The sequence below is a fragment of the Ursus maritimus genome, unplaced genomic scaffold (assembly GCF_017311325.1).
Source record: "Ursus maritimus isolate PB19 unplaced genomic scaffold, ASM1731132v1 scaffold_8, whole genome shotgun sequence".
Lineage (NCBI taxonomy): Eukaryota > Metazoa > Chordata > Mammalia > Carnivora > Ursidae > Ursus > Ursus maritimus.
In genome coordinates, this window is record NW_024426996.1 from 28962270 (window position 1) to 28982539 (window position 20270).

Below are 20270 nucleotides of genomic sequence, written 5' to 3' on the forward strand. Positions count from 1 at the left end.
AGTGTGCAAAAAGAGGGAAGAAGGAAAAAAAGGAGTAGTTGTATCTGGGGCCTCAAGCAGGTATGCCTCAGAGATGGGACTCCTCCAGTTTATTCCAGCAAGAAGTTGTGACGTAAGGTTCCCCTCCTCCTCTGACAAAATGACTTTTCACAACTTAGCTTCTCAGATCAAACTCTGCTCTCAAGGGTTTACTGCCTGTTTGAGAGTTAGAAATATGTCATGCCAACAGAAAAACTGGCAATAATTAAATAAAATAAAAAGCAAACCGTATGGGTATTTATTGAAACTTATTACTCCAAATCAAAAGTCATCCCCCTCCAAAAATTATTGAGCTTAACTGTGTTTCAAACATTGGGCATGGACACAAGAACATTAAGAAGGCTATTCACAGCATCATTATTATTGTGCAAATCCTCAGAATATTTTAACTTAATTTTGGTGAATTTTGTAGTTTTGTGCTGTGCTAGAGAAACTACAGATAGTTAAAATTGTGTAAAATGATTTACCCATCCATTTAGTTTTGATAGACCACTAATTCTCCTTGGCTCTTACTGTGGATCCAGCCTTAGCATCACTCCTTACCTAAGGACATGGCAAGATGATGGCCTGCATCCAGTTTACTCATTTTTCAGTGAAATGTTTGTGGAATTAAAATTATAGCAACCACTACCTGCATCCTATTATAAAATTGAACTATCTGAAAGCCTTTGATTTCATGACCAAATTCTGTTTTCTCTTCTTGACCTTTAAAAATATTGACCTGGTTGCTTTCACTCTCATGTTCGGCCTTTGATAATGGGCGTTTTATTAACTTGGCTAGCCCCTAAGGGCTCAGCAGAGGCAGCAGGGAGAAATGCCCATCTCCCAGTTTTTCCCTGAAAGAGGCCTCACTGCATACTTTAAAAGCTCCTGCCCAAGGAGTAGGCTTCAAATTCAGCACACATCTAGCAACAGACTGCAATCCTCCCTGGAGTCCAGTGGGTGCCACTTTCACGCTCACACTTTCACCCATTCCAGATCACCACTGTCTCACTGGAATGAGCTTGTACACATGTCTGCCATGCTGGCTTCTGTGGCAGGTGCACAGGAGATATAAAACTTGATTGCCTGGCTCTGGGATATTCTTCACATACATCATATGTTAGGCCACAAAAACGTTTAAATAAATTTAAGAAAACTGAAATCATATCAAACAACTTCCCTGATTTGGTGGCTGAAAGTGTCAGAAGTGTTTTATTGTGAAACAATAAGAAATACATATATTGGTTTCAGCTCCCAGTTCCTGACAGAGAGCTCCTAAAATCCTTATAAATTCCTTGGTGATAAGTACACTAGGAACATCTTTTGTTCTAACATTTGGTCTTTGACCCCAGTCCTTGACACAGGGCTCCTGAAACTCATAAATTCCTAAGCAATAAGAGTACTAAGAGCATCTTTTATGCATCTTTTATTCTAATGAGGTAATTCTAGGTGGGCTCCTGGATGCGGCCGGGGCGGGGGGGGGGGGGGGGGGGGAGATGGTAAACCAGAAAAACCACAGCATAATTGGAGCTTGCAATTTTTAACCTCACCTCCCACTTCTTTAGAGAGGGGAGAAGGGCTAGAACTGGAATTAGTATTGACCATGCCTATGTGAGGAAGCCTTCATAAAAATCCCCAAAATACAGGATTCGGAGAGCTTTCAGATGGGAAAACATATCCATGTATTTAGGGGTTGTATACCCCAAATTCACTGATATAGAGCCTGCTATCTCCAAAACCGCCTCGACCTTGTCTTATGTGGCCTTTCATATCCTTTAATAAACTGATAAATGTAATTTAGTGTTTCCCTGAATTTTGTGAGCTGTTCTCGCAAATAATCAAAACCAAGGGGGAAGAGGTCATGAAAACTTCCAATTGGTATCCAAGTTGAACAGAAGTTATAGGTAACCAGAGGATGTACTACTTGTAATTGGCATCTGAAGTAGCATCTCACGAGACAAGAGCCCTTAACCTGCGAGATCTGATGTTGTCTCCAGGTAGCTAGTGTCAGAATTGAGTTAAATTCAAGGACACCCAGGTGATGTCACAGAGAATTGCTTGATGTGGTAAACAAAACAAACAAAAACCCCAAAAAAACAAAACCCACACATTTAGTGGCCAGAAGTGTCACAAGTGTTGTGAGCGTGGTAGTAGTGTACAAGTAAAGGAGAAACACAGAAAGAAGACTGTAGTTTTTTCCTTGCATAGTTATAAAACTAGAAATCAATTCAAAAAAGACAACTGGAAAATTTATAAATATGTAGAGATTAAACAATACAGTACTAAACCACCAACAGGTCAAAGAAAAAATTAAAAGGAAATAAAAAAATACCTAGAGACAAATGAAAATACAAATATAAAACAAGAAAACTTATAAGGTGCAGTAAAAGCAGTTCTAGAGGGAAGTTCATATGGATAAACACCTAAAAACAAAGATCCCATATTAAAAAAAAAAAACTAACTATACACCTCAATGAATTAGAGAAAGAATAAACTACACCCAAATTAGTAGAGGGAGGGAGGGAAATAAAGAACAGAGCAGAAATAGAGACTAAAAAGACAACAGAAAAGATCAATGAAACTAAGTGCCATTTTTTTGAAGAGATAAAATAGAAAACATAAAACTAGACTAATGAAGAAAAAAAAGAAAGGACTCAAATGAATAAAATCAGAAATGAAAGAGACATTACAATTGATACCACACAGATATGAACAGATCATAAGAGACTACCATGAAAAAGTTGCCAAAATTTGAATAACCTAAAAGAAATGGGAAAATTCCTGGAAACATGTAATCCACCAAGACTGAATCATGAAGAAATAGAAAGTCTGAACTGACAAATTATCAGTAAACAGACTGAATCAGTAATCGAATCTCCCAACAAATAAAATCTAGGACCAGATAGCTTCACAGGCAAATTCTACCAAACATTTAAAGAAAAATTAATACCAATTCTTCTCAAACTCTTCCAAAAAAATAAAAGAGAACAGTTTCAAACTTATTTTGTGAGACCCGCATTAACCTGAAACCAAAACCTGACAAGAACACTACAAAAAAAGAAAATTACAGGCCAATTTCCCTGATAAACATAGATGCTAAAACCCTCAACAGAATATTAGCAAGCTGAATTTAACAATAAAGTAGAGGAATGTATTAAAAGAATCACATACCATCATTAAGTGGGGTTTATTCCAGGGATGGCTCAACATCTGCAAGTCAAACAACAACCTCAACAAAATCATGGGTGAAAGTTATATGATCATCTCAATACATGCAAGAAAAAACAACTGACAAAAGGCAACATCCACTTATGATATAAACTCTCAACAAAGTGGGTACTGAGGGAAAACACCTCAACCTAATAAAGGCCATATATGGCAACCCCACAGCTAAGATGGCACTCAAAGGTAAAAAACTGAAAGCTTTCCCTCTAAAACCAGGAGTAAGACAAGGATACCCATTCTTGCCCCTTTTATTTAATACAGGACTTGGCAGTCCTTTCCAGGTCACTGGCAAGAAAAAATCAAATCAAATCATCCAAATTGGAAAGGAAGAATTAAGACTCTATTTGCAGGTGACATAATATTATATATAGAAAACTGTAAAGACTCAAAAAAAAAAGAAAGAAAGAAAAAAGAAAAGAAAAGAAAAAAGGAAAAGAAAAGAAAAGAAAGAAAAGAAAAGAAAAGAAAAGAAAAGAAAAGAAAAGAAAAGAAAAGAAAAGAAAAGAAAACCAACTATGAGGGCTGTGTCCTGAGCATGAGCCTTTATGGGGAGGTATCAGCTTCCCTCAGGGAGGAGGCCGAGGCTACAGCTTGAGGGAGGACCCAGCCTCTCTGCGCCTGTGTCTGTCAGAGCCAGTATGAGATGAAGAGACAATCCTTCCCTGCTGCCCCAAATAATCAAGAGTTTTGGCTGGACCTTTGTGTACACAACGAGAGAATGAGGAGCCAGACAAAAAGCACAGACTATGGCACTGAAACGGATTAATAAGGAACTTGGTGACTTGGCCCATGACTCACCAGCACAATATTCTGCAGATCCAGTTGGGGATTTCATGTTTCATTGGCAAGCAACAATTATGGGACCTAATGACAGCTCATATCAAGGCAGTGTATTCTTTTTGATAATTCATTTTCCTACAGATTATACCTTCAAACCACCTAAGGTTGCATTTGCAACAAGAATTTATCATCCAAATAGCAACAGTAATGGCAGCATTTGTCTTCATATTCTAAGTTCACAATGGTCTTCTGCTTTAACTATTTCTAAAGTTCTTTTATCCATTTCTTCATTGCTATGTGATCCAAACCCAGACGACCCCTTAGTACCAGAGATTGCATGGATCTATAAAACAGAGAGAAGTACAACAGAATATGTTGGGAATGGACTCAGAACTATGTCATGTCATGCTACCTTAAAGTCAGAATAACTTGCATTATAGCTGGAATAAACTTTAAATTACTGTTCCTTTTTTGATTTTCTTATCCACTGCTCCCCTATCAGACCTCATCTTTCTAAATTTTGTTTTTTGTTCACCTTCCTCCATTCATTCACATGCTTATCTGAGAAGGCTTACGTTCTTCCAGCTTTGGACAATAGCTGCTTTTAGAAACTGTAAATTAGTTACAAAAGAACAGTTGCCCAAGATTCAGAATTTAAAAAAAAAATAGAGCATGTCTTTTATGTGGCCAACAGCTTCACTCTTAGTTATGAGACTAAAACCACTCCTCACTGCTCTAACACGCTGAAGAAATCATGTGAGGGGGAGGGAAATGGATGCTCAGTTGTCACATCATAGGAAGCAGCATTATTCTAGCACCCAGTGTTTTTTAAGCCTTCTACTGTTACTAATTTGAGGTTACATGATATACTTTATGCTCATAACTGATGTGGCTGGAAAACTGGTATTGCGTTTATAGCATCAGCAGAACAGAAAATGTGATGTACTTTATGCATGTCAATAAAAGAATGACCTGTTCTTGTTCTACAGAGAATGGAAATTGGAAGTCAAACACCCTTTGTATTCCAAAATAGGGTCTCAAACATTTTGTAATTCTCATTTAAATTGTTAGAGGAGGCTTGGAGCTACTAGTTAATTTGTCTTTAAATACACTATTTAATATAGCACTGAATAAATGATGCAAGTTATCAATGGATGAGTGATCAACTCTTAGTAACTGATTTTTCTTCAATAAAGTTGCATCAATGAGAAAAAAACTAGAAGTAATGAAGTCAGTAAGGTTGTAATACACAAAATCAATACACAAAAATCAACTGCATTTCTATACAGTAACATCAACTATCAGAAGGAGAAATTAAGCTCTCTTACTCAGCACCGCCTGAGAAGGCAGCAGCCATCTCCTACTCAGCATCATGGCCGCCTTCAGACCTCTGGTGAAGCCCAAGATCATTAAAAAGAAGACCAAGAAGTTAAGCCAGCACCAGTCAGACCGATATGTCAAAATTAAGCGCTACTGGCAGAAACCAAGAGGCACTGACAATAGGGTGTGCAGAAGATTCAGGAGCCAGATCTTGATGCCCAACATTGGTTATGGGAGCGATAATAAAACAAAACACATGCTGCCCAGTGGCTTCTGGAAATTCCTAGTCCACAACATCAAGGAGCTTGAAGTGCTGCTGATGTGGAACAAATCTTGCTGTGCAGAGATTGCTCACAATGTCTCCTCCAAGAACCACAAAGTCATTGTGAAAAGAGCATCCCAGCTGGCCATCAGAGTCATCAATCCCAATGCCAGGAGCACAGTGAAGAAAGTGAATAGACAGCTTATGTGAATGTTTATGTTAGTAAAACCATAAAACTACAAAAAAAGGGGGGGGAGAAATTAAGAAAGCAACTCCATCTATAGTTGCATCAAAAAGAATAAAATACTGGGGCACCTAGGTGGCTCAGTCAGTTAAGCATCTGACTCTTGATGCTCAGGGTCGTGAGACTGAGGCCCTCATCAGGCTCCCCACTCAGTGCGAAGTCTGCTTATCCCTGTCCCTCCCCTGCTTGTGCTCACTCTCTCTCTCTCATATAAATAAAAATCTTTTTTTAAAAAAAGAATAAAATACTTAAATACATTTAACTAGGGAGGTGAGAAATCTATACATTGAAAACTAAAGAGACTGATGAAAGAAACTGAAGGAGACTCAAATAAATAGAAAGATGTTTCATGCTCATGTATTAGAAGAATATTGTTAAAATGTCCACAACTACCCAAAGCAATCTATAGATTCAATGCAATCCCTATCAAAATTCCAATAGTATTTTTCACAGAAATAGAACTAACAATCCTAAAAGTTGTATGAAATCACAAAAGATCCCAAACAATGAAAGCAATCTTGAAAAACAAGTACAAAGCTAGAGGCATCACACTTCCTGATTTGAAATCATATTACAAAGCTATAGGGATCAAAAAGGTATAATACAGTCATAAAAACAGACACACAGACCAATGGAACAGGAGAGAGAGCCCAGAAATAAACACACATATATGGTTGGTTAACTTAAGACGAAGAAGGCAAGAATATGCAATAGGGAAAGGACACTCTCTTCAATAAATGTTGTTGGGGAAACTGGACAGCCATGTACAAAACAAAAACACTGGACCCCTATCTCACACCATACACAAAAATTAACCCAAAATGGATTGAAAACTTAAATATGAAACCTGAAACTATAAAACTTCGAGGAAGAAAATACAGGCCATAAGCTCCTTGACATTGATCATGGCAATAATTTTTTGGATGTAACACATAAAACAAAGGTAACAAGGGGCGCCTGGGTGGCACAGCAGTTAAGCGTCTGCCTTCGGCTCAGGGCGTGATCCCGGCGTTATGGGATCGAGCCCCACATCAGGCTCCTCCGCTATGAGCCTGCTTCTTCCTCTCCCACTCCCCCTGCTTGTGTTCCCTCTCTCACTGGCTGTCTCTATCTCTGTCAAATAAATAAATAAAATCTTTTAAAAAGAAAAAAAAATAACAAAAAAACAAAGGTAACAAAAGCAAAATAAACCAGTGGGACAGCACCAAAATAAAAGGCTTCTGCACAACAAAGGAAACCATCAAGTAAAAGAAAAGGTAATTTATAGAATGGGAGAAGATATTTACAAATCATATTTCTGTTAAGGGTTTGATATCCAAAATATATAAAGAACTCCTGTAACTTAATTGCAAAATAAGAAACCATTAAAATAATGGGTAGAGGAACTGAATAGACATTTTTCCAAGGAAGACATACAAATGGCCAACAGGTATATGAAAAGATGCTCAACATCACTAATCATGAGGGAAATGCAAAACAAAATAATGAGATATCACCTCACACCTATTAGAATGGCTGTTATCAAGAAGACAAGAGACCATATATGTGTGAGTGTTGGCAAGGATATGAAGAAAAAGAAACTCTTGTACACTTTTGGTGGGAATGTGTAAATTGGTGCAGCCACCATGGAAAACACTATGGAGGTTCCTTAAAATATTAATAATAGAACTATCATATGACCCAGCCACCCAAGGAAATGAAATCACTATCTCAAAAAGGTATGTGTACTCCCATGTTTATTTCAGCATTATTCATAACATAGGAACATTCTAGGTGTCCATCAATGATGAATGGATAAAGAAAATATGGTATTTGTGTGTGTATGTGTGTGTGTGTGTGTGTGTGTGTGTGTGTGTGTACAGGAATATTATTCAGTCATAAAAAAGAAAAATCCTGCCATTTATGACAACATGAATGGACTTCGAGGGCATGATGCTAAGTGAAATAAATCAGACAGAGAAGACAAGTACTGTATGATCTCATTTATATGTGAAATCAAAAAAATGAACTCCTAGCAATGGAGAACAGACTTGTGATCGCCAAAGCTGGAGTTTAGGGGAAATGGGTGAAGGTCGTCAAAAAGTACAAATTTTAGTTATAACATAAATAAGATCTGGGGATGTAATACACAGCATGTTGATTACAGTTAATGACATTGTATTGTTTATTTGAAAGTAGTTAAGAGAGTAGATCTTAAAAGTTTCCATCACAAGAAAAAAAAATTATACCTATATGAGGTGATGGAATGTTAACTGAATTTATAGTAATCAATTCACAATATATACATATACCAAATTATTAAGTGGTATACCTTACAGTGTTATATGCCAATATATCTCAGTAAAACTGGAAAACAGATTTTTAAAACACAGAAACTAGAAAAAAAAGAGCAAACAAAACCCAAAGCTAGTAGAATTGGAATACCAAAAAATAGAGAATAACAATAAAGCAAAAGAACAGAACCAAAATTTGGTTCTTTCCAAATATCAAAAAAACTAATAAACCTTTAGCTAGATGGACACCCAAAAAAAGAGAAGACTCACATTTCTAAAATAAGAAATGAGACTGGAGATATTACTACCAACCTCAGGCAAATAAAAAGGATCATAAGAGAATACTAATATAATTTGTATGCCAACCAATGAAGTAACTAGGTGAAATGGACAAATCACTAGAAAGACAGGAATTATGAAATAAACTCAAGTAGAAACAGAAAATCTGAATAGACCTATAACAACAAAAAGAGGGATTGAATTAGTAACCAAAAAACTACCACAAAGAAAAGCCCAGGTCCAGGTGGATTCACTGAATGATTCTATCAAGAATTTAAAGAAAAAATAATATAGTTTCTTTTTAAAAAATATTTTATTTTATTTTTTTTTATTTGAGAGAGAGAGAAAGCATGAGCAGAGGGAGGGGCAGAGGGAGAGTGGGAGGGAGAAGCAGAATTTCCACTGAGTAGGGAGCCCGATGTAGGGCTCCATCCCAAGACCCTGGAATCGTGACCCAAGCCAAAGGCAGACACCCAACTGACTGAGCCACCCAGGTGCCCCTCATTTCTTTTAAAAAATCCTCCAAAAAATACAAAAGGAGAAAATGCATGATACTAAATAAAACATGATACTAAAATGATGATATCACAAGAAAACTATAAACCAATATCCCTTATGAATATACATAAAAATCCTCAACAAAATGTTAACAAACTAAATCCTTAACCATAAAAAAAGAATATACACACACACAAAAGTGGAATTAATTCCGGAAAAGCAAAGTGGCTTTAACGTCTGAAAAATCAATTAATTTAATACCACATACCAACAGAATAAAAGACAAAACTGCATGATCATCTTAATAAATGCAAACAAATTCATTGTTATTTTATGAGTTCCAACAACCTTCACGAGAGAATACTCAATAAACTAGGAATAGAATTGAACTGCCTCAAACTGAAAAAAAGTTCCTACAAAAAACCCACGCCAACATCATACTTACTGATGAAAGACTTAAATGCTTTCTTTCATAGATAAGGAAAAAGACAAGAAAAGCCACTCTCTTCACTTCTGTTCAATGTGTTATGTAGGTACTAGCTAAGACATTAGACAAGAATGTGAAATAAAATAAATCCTAATTTGAAAGGAAGAAATAAAATTATCTCTATTAGCAGATGACATGACCTTATGTAGAGAAAATTTAAAGGGCACCACTAAAATAATATTAGATCAAAATATAAACTAAGCAAGTTTTTAGGATACAAGATCGATATACAGAAATCAACTGCATTTCTATATATTTGCAATGACCACTCCAAAATGAAATTAAGAAAACAATTCCATTTACAATACTATCAAGAAGAATAAAATACAAATAAATTTAACAAAAGAATCCAAAACTCATACTATTGAAAACTCTAAAATATTGTGAAAGGAAATTAAAGATCTAAGTCACTTCCTGATTTCAAGCCAGCTACGAATCGACAGCACTCAAGAGAGTGTGTTACAGGCATAGGGATAGACATATACATCAATCTATATAGACATATAGATTTTATAATCCAGAATAAATTCTTTTTTAATTATCCACATGTAAAAGAATGAAGTTGAACCCCCCTACCTCAAACCATAAAAAATTTAACTCAAAATGGATCAAAAATCTAATGTAAGACTTGGAATAATAATTTTAAAAGCTCATCATAGAAAACACGGCAGCAATGTTTGTAACCTTGGTTTTAGCAATGGTTTCTTAGGTATAACACTAAAAGCACAAGCAACCAAATTAAATTTATATTAGTTGGACTTCATCAAAATTAAAACTTTGTGCTTCAAAAGATACCATCGAGAAAGTAGAAAAACAAAACAAACCAAAAACCCCCACAGAATTGGAGAATATATTTGCAAATCATATCTGATAACAAGCTTGTCTGAAAACACAAAAAGAACTCCCACAACTCAATAATAAGACAGATAATCCAATCAAAAATGAGCAAAGTACATAATAAAAAATTATAAAAAAAGTGATACTGCTTATCCATTAGTAAATCATAAAAAAAGTCAATATGATCTTCTCAGTTTAGATGGATTAACAAATTAAATTGACCTGAAGTTAGAGTAGTTGAAATTTCACCAGTTTATAAGAACTGAAAGTTTTGCCGCCTGTTTTGACATTTTTTGTGTGTTTTCTTTTTGAATAAATTATTTGCTTATTTAAAAAAAATGAGCAAAGTATCTAAGAGAAATTTCTACACGGAAGATATACAAACAGCTAATAAGCACATGAAAAAGAAATGTTCGACATCATTAGGCATCAGGGAAATACAAGTCAAAACCACAATAAGGTACAACCTCATGCCCAGTAGCATAGCTGTAAACAAAGAGACAAATAATAACTAGTGTTCACAAGAATATGGGGAAATTAAAATCCTTATATATTGCTGCTGGGAATTAAAAATGGTACAGCCATTGGAATGCAGTTTGCAAATTCCTCAAACGTTAACACAGAGCTACCATATGAACCAACAATTCCACTTCCTGATATATACCCATGAAAAAGGATAACATGTCCACACAAAACTTGTACATTAATGTTAATAAACATTACTAATGGCCAAAAATTAGAAAAAGGAAACAGAAATGTTTATTGACTAATAAATTAACAAAATGTAGTATATCTATCCTATGTAATATTATTTGCCAATAAAAAGGAATGAAGTCCTGATTCATGGTACAACAGAGATAAACCTTCAAAACATTTTGCTAATTTAAAGAAGGAGGTCACAAACACCATATATTGTACAATTTCATTTACATGAAGTGCCTAGAATAGGCAAAACTATAGAGATAGAAAGATTTGTTGTTGCCTATGGCTGGGGAAATGCTGAAGTCGAGGGGTAATGGCTAAAGGCAATAGGCTTTTGGGGGGGGATGATGAAAATGATATTATTTTCATGGTTGCACAATTCTGCAAATATACCATGAACTGCTGAATGGTATATTTTAAGTTGGCCAGTTGTATGGTAAGTCAGTTTTTAAAAAAACACAACAAAAATCTCTGAATATTGATATCCAAGAAATGGTGATTCAGGTGTATAATTATTTCTAATTCTTTTTTCCCAACTTTATTCAGAAATAATTGACAAATACAATTGTATATATATGGAGCATAAAGGGGTGTGTGTGTGTGTGTGTGTGTGTGTGTGTGTGAAAATGCTTAAGATCTACTCTGAGCAACTTTCAACTACACAACACTGTAGTACTAACTATAGTCACCACACTGTATATTATATTCTCAGCTTATTCTTCCTTCACCCTTTGACCTACATTTGTCCATCTGCTCTTGCCCTCAGCCCTTGACAAGTACTATTCTATTCTTTCTATAAAACCTTTTTTTCTTTCTTTCCTTTTTTTTTTTTAAGATTCCACACCTAAGTGATACCAAACACAGATATCTCTCTCTCTCCCTGGCTTATTTCCTTTAACATAAATGCCCTCCAAATATATTCACGTTGTGACTTGTGGCAAATGGCAGAATTTTCTTCTTTTTTATAGCTGAATAACATTCCTTTGTATATGTACTACATTTTTAACTATTCATTTGTCAAAGGACATTTAGGTTGTTTCCATATCTTGGCTACTGTAAATAATGTTGCAATAAACCTGGAGGTTCAGATACCTCTTTGAAATGGTGATTTCATTTCATTTGGATACATACCCCCAAGTGGGGCTGCTGAATCATATGGCATCTCAACATTTAATTTTTTTGAGGAACTGTGACACTGTTGTACCAATGGATGTTCCAATTTACATTCCCATCAAAATGAATTCCCTTTCTCCACATCCTGCCTTCTTAAATCTCGTCTTTTTGATAATACAGGTGTGAGGTGATACCTCGTTTTGGTTTTGATTTGCATTTCCCTGATGGTTTGTGATGTTGACCACATTTTCATGTACCTGTTGGCAATTCGTATGTCTTCTTTGGAAAAATGTCTATTCAGGTCCTTTGCCCATTTTTAATTAGATTATTTGCTTCTTTTGCTATTGAGTTGTATGAGTTCTTTATATATTTTGGATATTAATCCTTTATCCAGTATTAGATATGCAAATATTTTTTTCCATTCTGTAGACTGCCTTTTCATTTTCTCGATTGCTTCCTTTGCTGTGGAGAGATTTAGTTTGATGCAGATATGTTTTTTTAAAAAAGATTTTATTTATTTGAGAGAGAGAGAGATACAGAAATAGCACAAGTTGGGGGGAGGGGCAGAGGGAGAGGAAGGAGTAGACTTCCCACTGAGCAGGGAGCCAGAAACTGAGATCATGACCTGAGCCCAAGGCAGAGGCTTAACTGAGACACCCAGCTGTCCCTGGGTAAAGTATTCTTGGTGGGCAGTTTTTTTTTCTTTGAACACTCTGACTACATCATTCACTCTCTTCTGGTCTGCTGATGGTCTTACTGGGGTTCCTTTGTGTGTGAGGAGTCCTTTTTCTCTTGCTGCTTTACAAAATGATCTTTAATTTTTGAGAGCTTGATTTTAATTCTTCTCAATGAAGATCTCTTTGTGTTAAATCTATCTGAGGATATTTGAACTTCATGTACTTGAATGGCCATATATTTCCCCAGATTTCAGAAAATTTCAACCATTATTTCTTTAAGTTTTCTGTCCATTTCTCTCTCTCTTCTGGGATTCTCATAATGTGAATATTGCTTCCTTCTTCGTGCCCCAAAATTCACATAAGCATTCTTCACTACTTTTCATTCTTATTTCCTTTTTTGTACTCTGATCAGGTATCAAGACATCTGTCTTCAAATTAACAGATTATTGCTCCTGCTTGAATGAGCCTGATGGTGAAGCTTTCTATTGCTTTGCATTTCATCCATTGTATCCTTCAGTTCCAGAATTTGTTTAGTTCTTTTTATGATTTCTATTTCATTGTTCAACTTCTCATTTTGTTCATGCATTGTTTTCCTGATTTCATTGAACTGTTTCTCTATGTTCTCTTAAATCTCACTGAGCTTCATTAAAATAATTATTTCATATTTTTTTCTAATAACTTTCAGATCTCCATTTCTTTGGGATTAGTTACCAAAAAACTGTGTTTCTTTGGGGGTGTCATGTGTCCCTCCTTTTTCATGTTTCTGAAGGCTTGTGTTGATATTTGTGCACTAGAGGTTGCACTTTCTCAGCATTGTTGGACTTTTGGGGGGAAAGACTTTCACCTGAAGTTTGCCTCAAGGCCCCTGGATGTGTAGAGTGTAGTATCTTTGCTCCTGGGAGTACACAGTGGCATAGTCTCTGTGCAGTTCCATTAGCATAGGTCAAATCTGCAAGGACTGCAAGGGTCTTCTGTAGCTAAGGCTACAGAGGTCCTGCAGGTGGCAGTGGCAGCTAGGGGTTTTGGGTCACTGAAGGTGAAGTCTGCTTGGGTCCTACTGGTCCCCTTTTGGGCGCACGGCAGTTCTAACCAAGGAAATCCCTCTTGGCACCAGGTCTGGTGCGCTGGCATTCAGAATGGCTAGCAGGGCTGAGGTCCTGGTTTCAGGCTCATGCAGAAATACTACATTGCTTTGGTTGTGGCATGCAGGTGCATTTGCTGTCACAGTGGTGCTGGTCTGAGATGCAAGCATGTGCTGATCTCCTATGGAAATGGAGTATGTGTCTGAGGTTTGCCTCAGTGACTTGGGCCCAAGGAGGGGGGCAGGGGTATGGTCATGGAACAAGGGTTCAGCAGTGGATACTATAGCAGCACAGCTTGAGGATAGTGGATCAAAGTTCCAACTCTGGTGCCAGAAAGTCCTAGAGCAGCAGCAGCAGCAGCAGCAGCAGCAGCAGCAGCAGCAGCACATACCCGGTGATAGCCCATTAAAGCCACATGTCAGGACCCAGGGGGTGAGGTGCAGAGAATCAGCAGGATGGCCCTGGTAATGGCAGGTCAAAGACCTGAGTTAGGATCCAGGGGTGAAGCTCAGAGTGTCAGCACTGTGGCCCCAGCAATGAAAGGTTAAAACCACGACTTAGGATCCAGGAACAGGGTGTAGAGCAGCAGCAGCAGCTCAGCCTAGGTAACTGTTGGCCACAGCCACAACTTAGAATACAGTGTAGGGTGCAAAGCAGTAGCATCATGACTGCAGGTATGGCAGGTATCAATTTGGGACTTGGGAGCAGCGCACACAGCAGCAGCAGCTCTGGTCCCATAGATGGCAAGGCACTGTGGCATCCCCATCCCACCGTGGAGCACAGGAATAATGGGGCCCCAAGGACCAGGTCTCATCACCATGACATCTCTAGCCCTGACAGCTCTGTCAGCTGAAAGCAGTGTTGGTGAAGACTGTGTAAGTCCTCAGCTGCAAAAGCTGCAAACAACTGATGATTGTGAGGCTTACTGGAGTTCTCTGCAGTCCTTTCCCCCACCCTGAAGGATTCCCTCCTGGTGCTGTGCCACTCCAGACTGGAGGATGGGGTGATGCAGGTAAAATGCTTCCTACACTTTTCTACATGGCCATGCTCTTTTTTGTTTTTTGTTTTTGTTTTGTTTTGTTTTGTTAAAGATTTTATTTATTTGAGAGAGAGAGCATGGGCAAGGAGGGGAGAGGCAAAGGGAGAGGGAGAAGCAGACTCCCTGCTGAGCAGGGAACCCAACACAGGGCTCGAGCAATCCCAGGACCCCGAGATCATCACCTCAGCTGAAGGCAAACACTTAACTGAGTCACCCAGGCACCCCTAAATTTATATACCGTTAGGACATAAATAAGAAGCAAGTGACCTTTAGTGGACGATTTTATGATCCCTTAAGAGATCCTTTTTGTTTACCTCTTTAGTGATGGCAACATAAAACTGGTATCTTAATTGAGGGTAAAACACAATGTACTTTTTGACTGCGAATTGTTTAGGCTATCTAACTTTCACAAGGTTCAAAGACTGAGATAAGATTAGCAAAGTTCTATGTTATCTAACCTTACTCTTGAAAGATTTCCTCATTCAATTTCAAAAAAGTAACTGTCAATAGGAAGGGAAAAAGAGGACAAGGAGAAGCATAAACAGCAGTATTATAATTACTAATAGTAGCTGTTGTTCTTAAGTTGTAAAAACAAGATTTGAACCCATGTCAGTGATTGCTAAGAATTATATAAAGAAATGGTTTCTCCAAAGTACTTACTTTTCCATTAAGTTCTCAGAAAATTTTTGTGCCCTTTTTAAAGAATTAAGATATTTGGCAAAATGCATCAAGAGTCTTAAAAATGCTTTATAGGCTTTGGCTTCATAATATACTCATAAAACTATACAGAGAAAAATAATCGAGATGTACAAAACTTACCTGAGGCAATTTTTCATGAAAGTAAACACTGGAAGTAATCTAGATATCCAAAATTAAGTAATGATTAAATAACTTATATTCGTGTATATCATACCATTATAATAGGTTTAATCAAAGAATGCTTAATTACACTTAATGAGCTATAATATGAGATTTAGTTGAAAACAGGCAAAATGATAAATACAAAATCACAATTTTCTTGTAGGATGAAAAAAGAAAACAATTAGGATTAAAATTTTCAAAACAAATGTCACAATGTAGATTTATATGAATAAAGATTAGAATGAAAACATACAAATTTTAGCATAATGTCCTCAAGATCCATCCATATGGTCACAAATGGCACTTAGGTTGTTTCCACTGGTGGTTGTAAATATTTCAACAAACACGGGAGTGCATGTATCTTGTCAATATCCTGTTTTTCTCTTTTGAGTATACACCCAGAAGTGGAATTGCTGGATTATATGGTAGATCTATTTTTAGTTTTTGAGGAATCTCCATATTGCTTATCATTAGGGGCTGAACCAATTTACACTCTCACCTACAGTGTACAAGGATACCCTTTTCTCCACATCCTGGCCAACACCTACCACTTCCTAATAACTGCCATTCTAACAGGCATGAAGTGTTATCTCATTGTGGTTTTGATTGGCATTTCCCTAATGATTAGTGATGTTGAGCATCTTTTCATGTACCTTTTGGCCATTTGGATGTCTTCTTTAGAAAAATGTCTATGTAGTTCCTCTGTCCATTTTTTAATCAGATTGTTTTTTGTAATTAAGTTGTAGGAGTTCCTTATATATTTTTTATATTAACCCCTTTATCCAACAGATGGTTTGCAAAAGTTGTCTCCCATTCTGTAGGTTGCTTTTTCATTTTCTTCTCTCTTTTGCGGTGTGAAAGCTATTAAATTTGATGTAATCCCACTTGTTGGTTTTGCTTTTGTTGTTTGTGGTTTTGGTCTCATGTCCAAAAAAATCACTGTCAAGACCAATGTCAAAGAGCTTCTTCCCTATGTTTCCTTTCAGGAGTGTTATGGTATCAGATCTTATGTTTAAGTCTCCGATATATTTGGGTTAATTTTAGTGAGTAGTGTAAAATAGGGGTCCAATTTCATTTTTTCTGCATGTATATGCAGTTTTCCTAACACTATTCACTGAAGACATCATCCTTTCCCCATTGAGTATTGTTGGCTCCCTTGTTGAATATTAGTTGACCATATATGCAAAGTTTGATTCTGGACTCTTGTATTTTTTTTTTTTTTTGAGAGTGAGAGAGAGAAAACACACACACACACACACACACACACACACACACACACACACACACACAGTGACTTGCGGGAGTGGCCAGAGGGAAAGAATCCTCCAGCAGACTCCTCGCTGAGCATAGAGCCTGACACAGGGCTTGATCTCAAGACCCTGAGATCATGACTTGAATCAAAATCAAGAGCTGGCCACTCAACCGAGCCACCCAGGTGCCCCTGGACTCTTATATTCTGTTCTACTGGTCTATGTGTCTTTTTATGCAGGTCCCGTACTGTTTTAGTTACTATAGCTTTGTAATGCAGTTTGAAATCAGGGAGTGTGATGACTTTGACTTTGTTCTTCTTTCTGAGGGTTGTGTTGCCTATTTGCAGTATTTTGTGGTTTCACACCAGTTTTAGGATTGTTTGTTCTATTTCTGTGAAGAATGTCATTGATTTATTATTTATTTATTTTTAGAGCGAGAGAGAGCATGAGTGGGGTTAAGAGGCAGAGGGAAAGGGAAAGAAAGAGTCTTAAGCAGCCTCCAAGCTCAGCACAGAGCCCGACACAGGGCTCCATCTCACAATCCTGAGATCATGACCCGAGCCAAGATCAAGAGTCAGACCCTTAACCAATTGAGCTCCCCAGGTGCCCCTGTCATTGACATTTTGGTAGGGATTGCATTGAATCTTATGGATGGCTTTCGGTAGTGTAGACATTTTAGCAATATTAATTCTTTGCATCCATTAACATGGGATGTCTTTCCATTTGTGTCTTCTATTTTTTCCCCACAAAGTCATAGTTTTTGTTGTACAGAACTTTCACATCTTTGGTTAAATATATTTTTTTCCCTTCAGTTGAATTTATACTTAGATATTTTATTGTTTTTGATGCTTTGAGAATAGGATAGTATTTATTTCTCAGATGTTTCATTATTGGTGTATAAAAGTGCAACTGATTTCTGTATGTCAATTTTATATCTGCAACTTTAATTAGCTGATTAGTTCCAACAGTCTCTTTGGATGAGTCTTAGGAATTTTTTATATACAAAATCATATCATCTGCAAATAACCACAATTTTACTTATTCTTTTCTAATTGGATGACTTTTATTTCTTATCTTGCCTAGTTGCTCTAGTTAGGACTTCCAGTACTATATTGAATAAGAGTGTCAAGAGTGGCATACTTATCTTCTTCCTGATCTTAGAGGAAAAGCTTTCAGTTTTTCACTACTTAATATGTTAGTTACGGGTTTGCCATATATAATCTTTATTATGTTGAGGTGTGTTCCTTCTATACACAATATGTTGTGGGTTTTTATAATGAAAAGATGTTGTATTCTGTTGAATCCTTTTTTGCCTCTATTGAGAGGATCATGTTATTTTTGTCTTGCATTCTAGTGATGTGATGTATTACTGTGACCGATTTCCATGTTGAACCATTCTTACATCACAGGGATAAATCCCACCTGGTTATGGTATATAATCCTTTTAATATGGTCTTGAATTCAGTTTGCTAATATTTTGTTGAGAATTTTTGTATCTATATTCATTAGGGATATTGATTTATAATTTTCTTTTGTGTGGTGTCCTTATTTGGCTTTAGTATCAAGGTAATGCTGGCCTCAGAGAATGATTTTGGAAGTGCTCCCTCCTCTTCAAGTTTTTGGAAGAATCTGAGAAGGACTGGCATTAATTTTTCTTTATATGTTTGGTAGAATTCACCAGTGAAGCTGTCTGTTCCTGGGGAATTTCTGTGTTGGGAGGTTTCTGACTACTGATTCAATCACTTCACTCATTATCGGTCTGTTCAAATGTCTACTTCTTCATTATTCAGTCTTGGTAGGTTGTGTTTTTCTAGGAATTTATCCATTTCTTCTAGGTTATCTAACTTGCTGGCATATAATTATTCATAGTAGTCTTTTATGATCCTATGCATTTCTGTACTATCAATTATAATGTCTCCTCTCTCATTTCTGATTGAGTCTTTCTTTTCTTAGTCTATCTAAAGGCTTGTCAATTTTGTTTATCTTTTCAAAAAGAGAAAAATAAATACTATATGATATCACTTATATGTGGAATCTAAATAAGCCAAATTCATAAAAACAGAGAATGGTTATGGTGGTTATCAGGGGCTAACCACCCTGGCAAGTGGGGAAAGAGGAGAGATATTGTTTAAGGGTACAAACTTGCAACCAGCAGTAATAAATCTTAGAGAGCTGATGTACAGTATAGTGAATACAAAAATAATGTATTATAATCCTCAAACTTGCTAAGAGACTAGATCTTAATTATCCTAACCACAAAAAGTTAATAGTTATGTGACATAACAGAGATGCTATAATTATGATGGAAATCATATTACAATATATAAATGTCTTAAGTCAACACGTTGTGCACCTTAAGTTGCACAATGTTATATATCATATATATGTCAATTAAAAAAAAGAAAGCATACAAATTTTAAACCAGGCATATCCCCAGATAGCATGAGTAAATCTTATTTCCTTTTTTGAATTTTTTATACTTCCACAAATTTTCTTAAAATAAACTTATTTTCATAAGGATGTCAGGGAATGGGCACAACCAGTCCATATCAGTGATTAATCTGTAGAGAATATATTAGTATAATACTATAGGGAACCATCTTCTATAGCATGAATGAAGAAGCTTTAGGCCAATGAAACAAAACACTGTTAACTGTTGCTACAGGTCACTGGAATCACACATGCTACACCAGGATGCACTATGTGAGTCATAGGAAAATTCAGTATCAGTAAAATTAATGCCATCAGGGTGGAATTACACTTTTGAAGAATGCTCTACAAAATACAGTCTACAAGACCACTGAAGTTAAAACTGGTTCCTTTCTCTGTAAAAATGATTTTGAAAATTAGTTTTATGACAACGATTAGGAAGAGAAGGTATAGTTTTTACATTGGAAAACTAGATTATGTTCCAGAGAGAAAAGAATAATCAATTTTAAAAAAAGGAGGGAAGGAAGGAAGGAAGGAAGGAAGGGAGGGAGGGAGGGAAGGGAAGGGGAGGGGAGGGGAGGGGAGGGGAAGGGAGGGGAGGGGAGGGGAGGGGAGGGGAGGGGAGGGGAGGGGAGGGGAGGGGAGGGGAGGGGAGGGGAGGGGAGGGGAGGGGAGGGGAGGGGAGGGGAGGGGAGGGGAGGGGAGGGGAGGGGAGGGGAGGGGAGGGGAGGGGAGGGGAGGGGAGGGGAGGGGAGGGGAGGGGAGGGGAGGGGAGGGGAGGGGAGGGGAGGGGAGGGGAGGGGAGGGAAGGGAAGGGGAGGGGAGGGAACAGAGAAAAGGATAAGCATATGGTTTTGATCAGGTATTCAGGAGAGCTCCTCTACATTTTT

At 37.1% G+C, this 20270-nt stretch overlaps 3 pseudogenes; all 3 read left to right on the forward strand.

Moving 5' to 3' along the window:
• LOC103679185 overlaps window positions 1–20270 on the forward strand; it is a 42576-nt pseudogene that overhangs the window by 13994 nt on the left and 8312 nt on the right.
• LOC103679172 lies at window positions 3692–4537 on the forward strand (annotated as a pseudogene).
• On the forward strand, window positions 5272–5805 carry LOC103679184 (annotated as a pseudogene).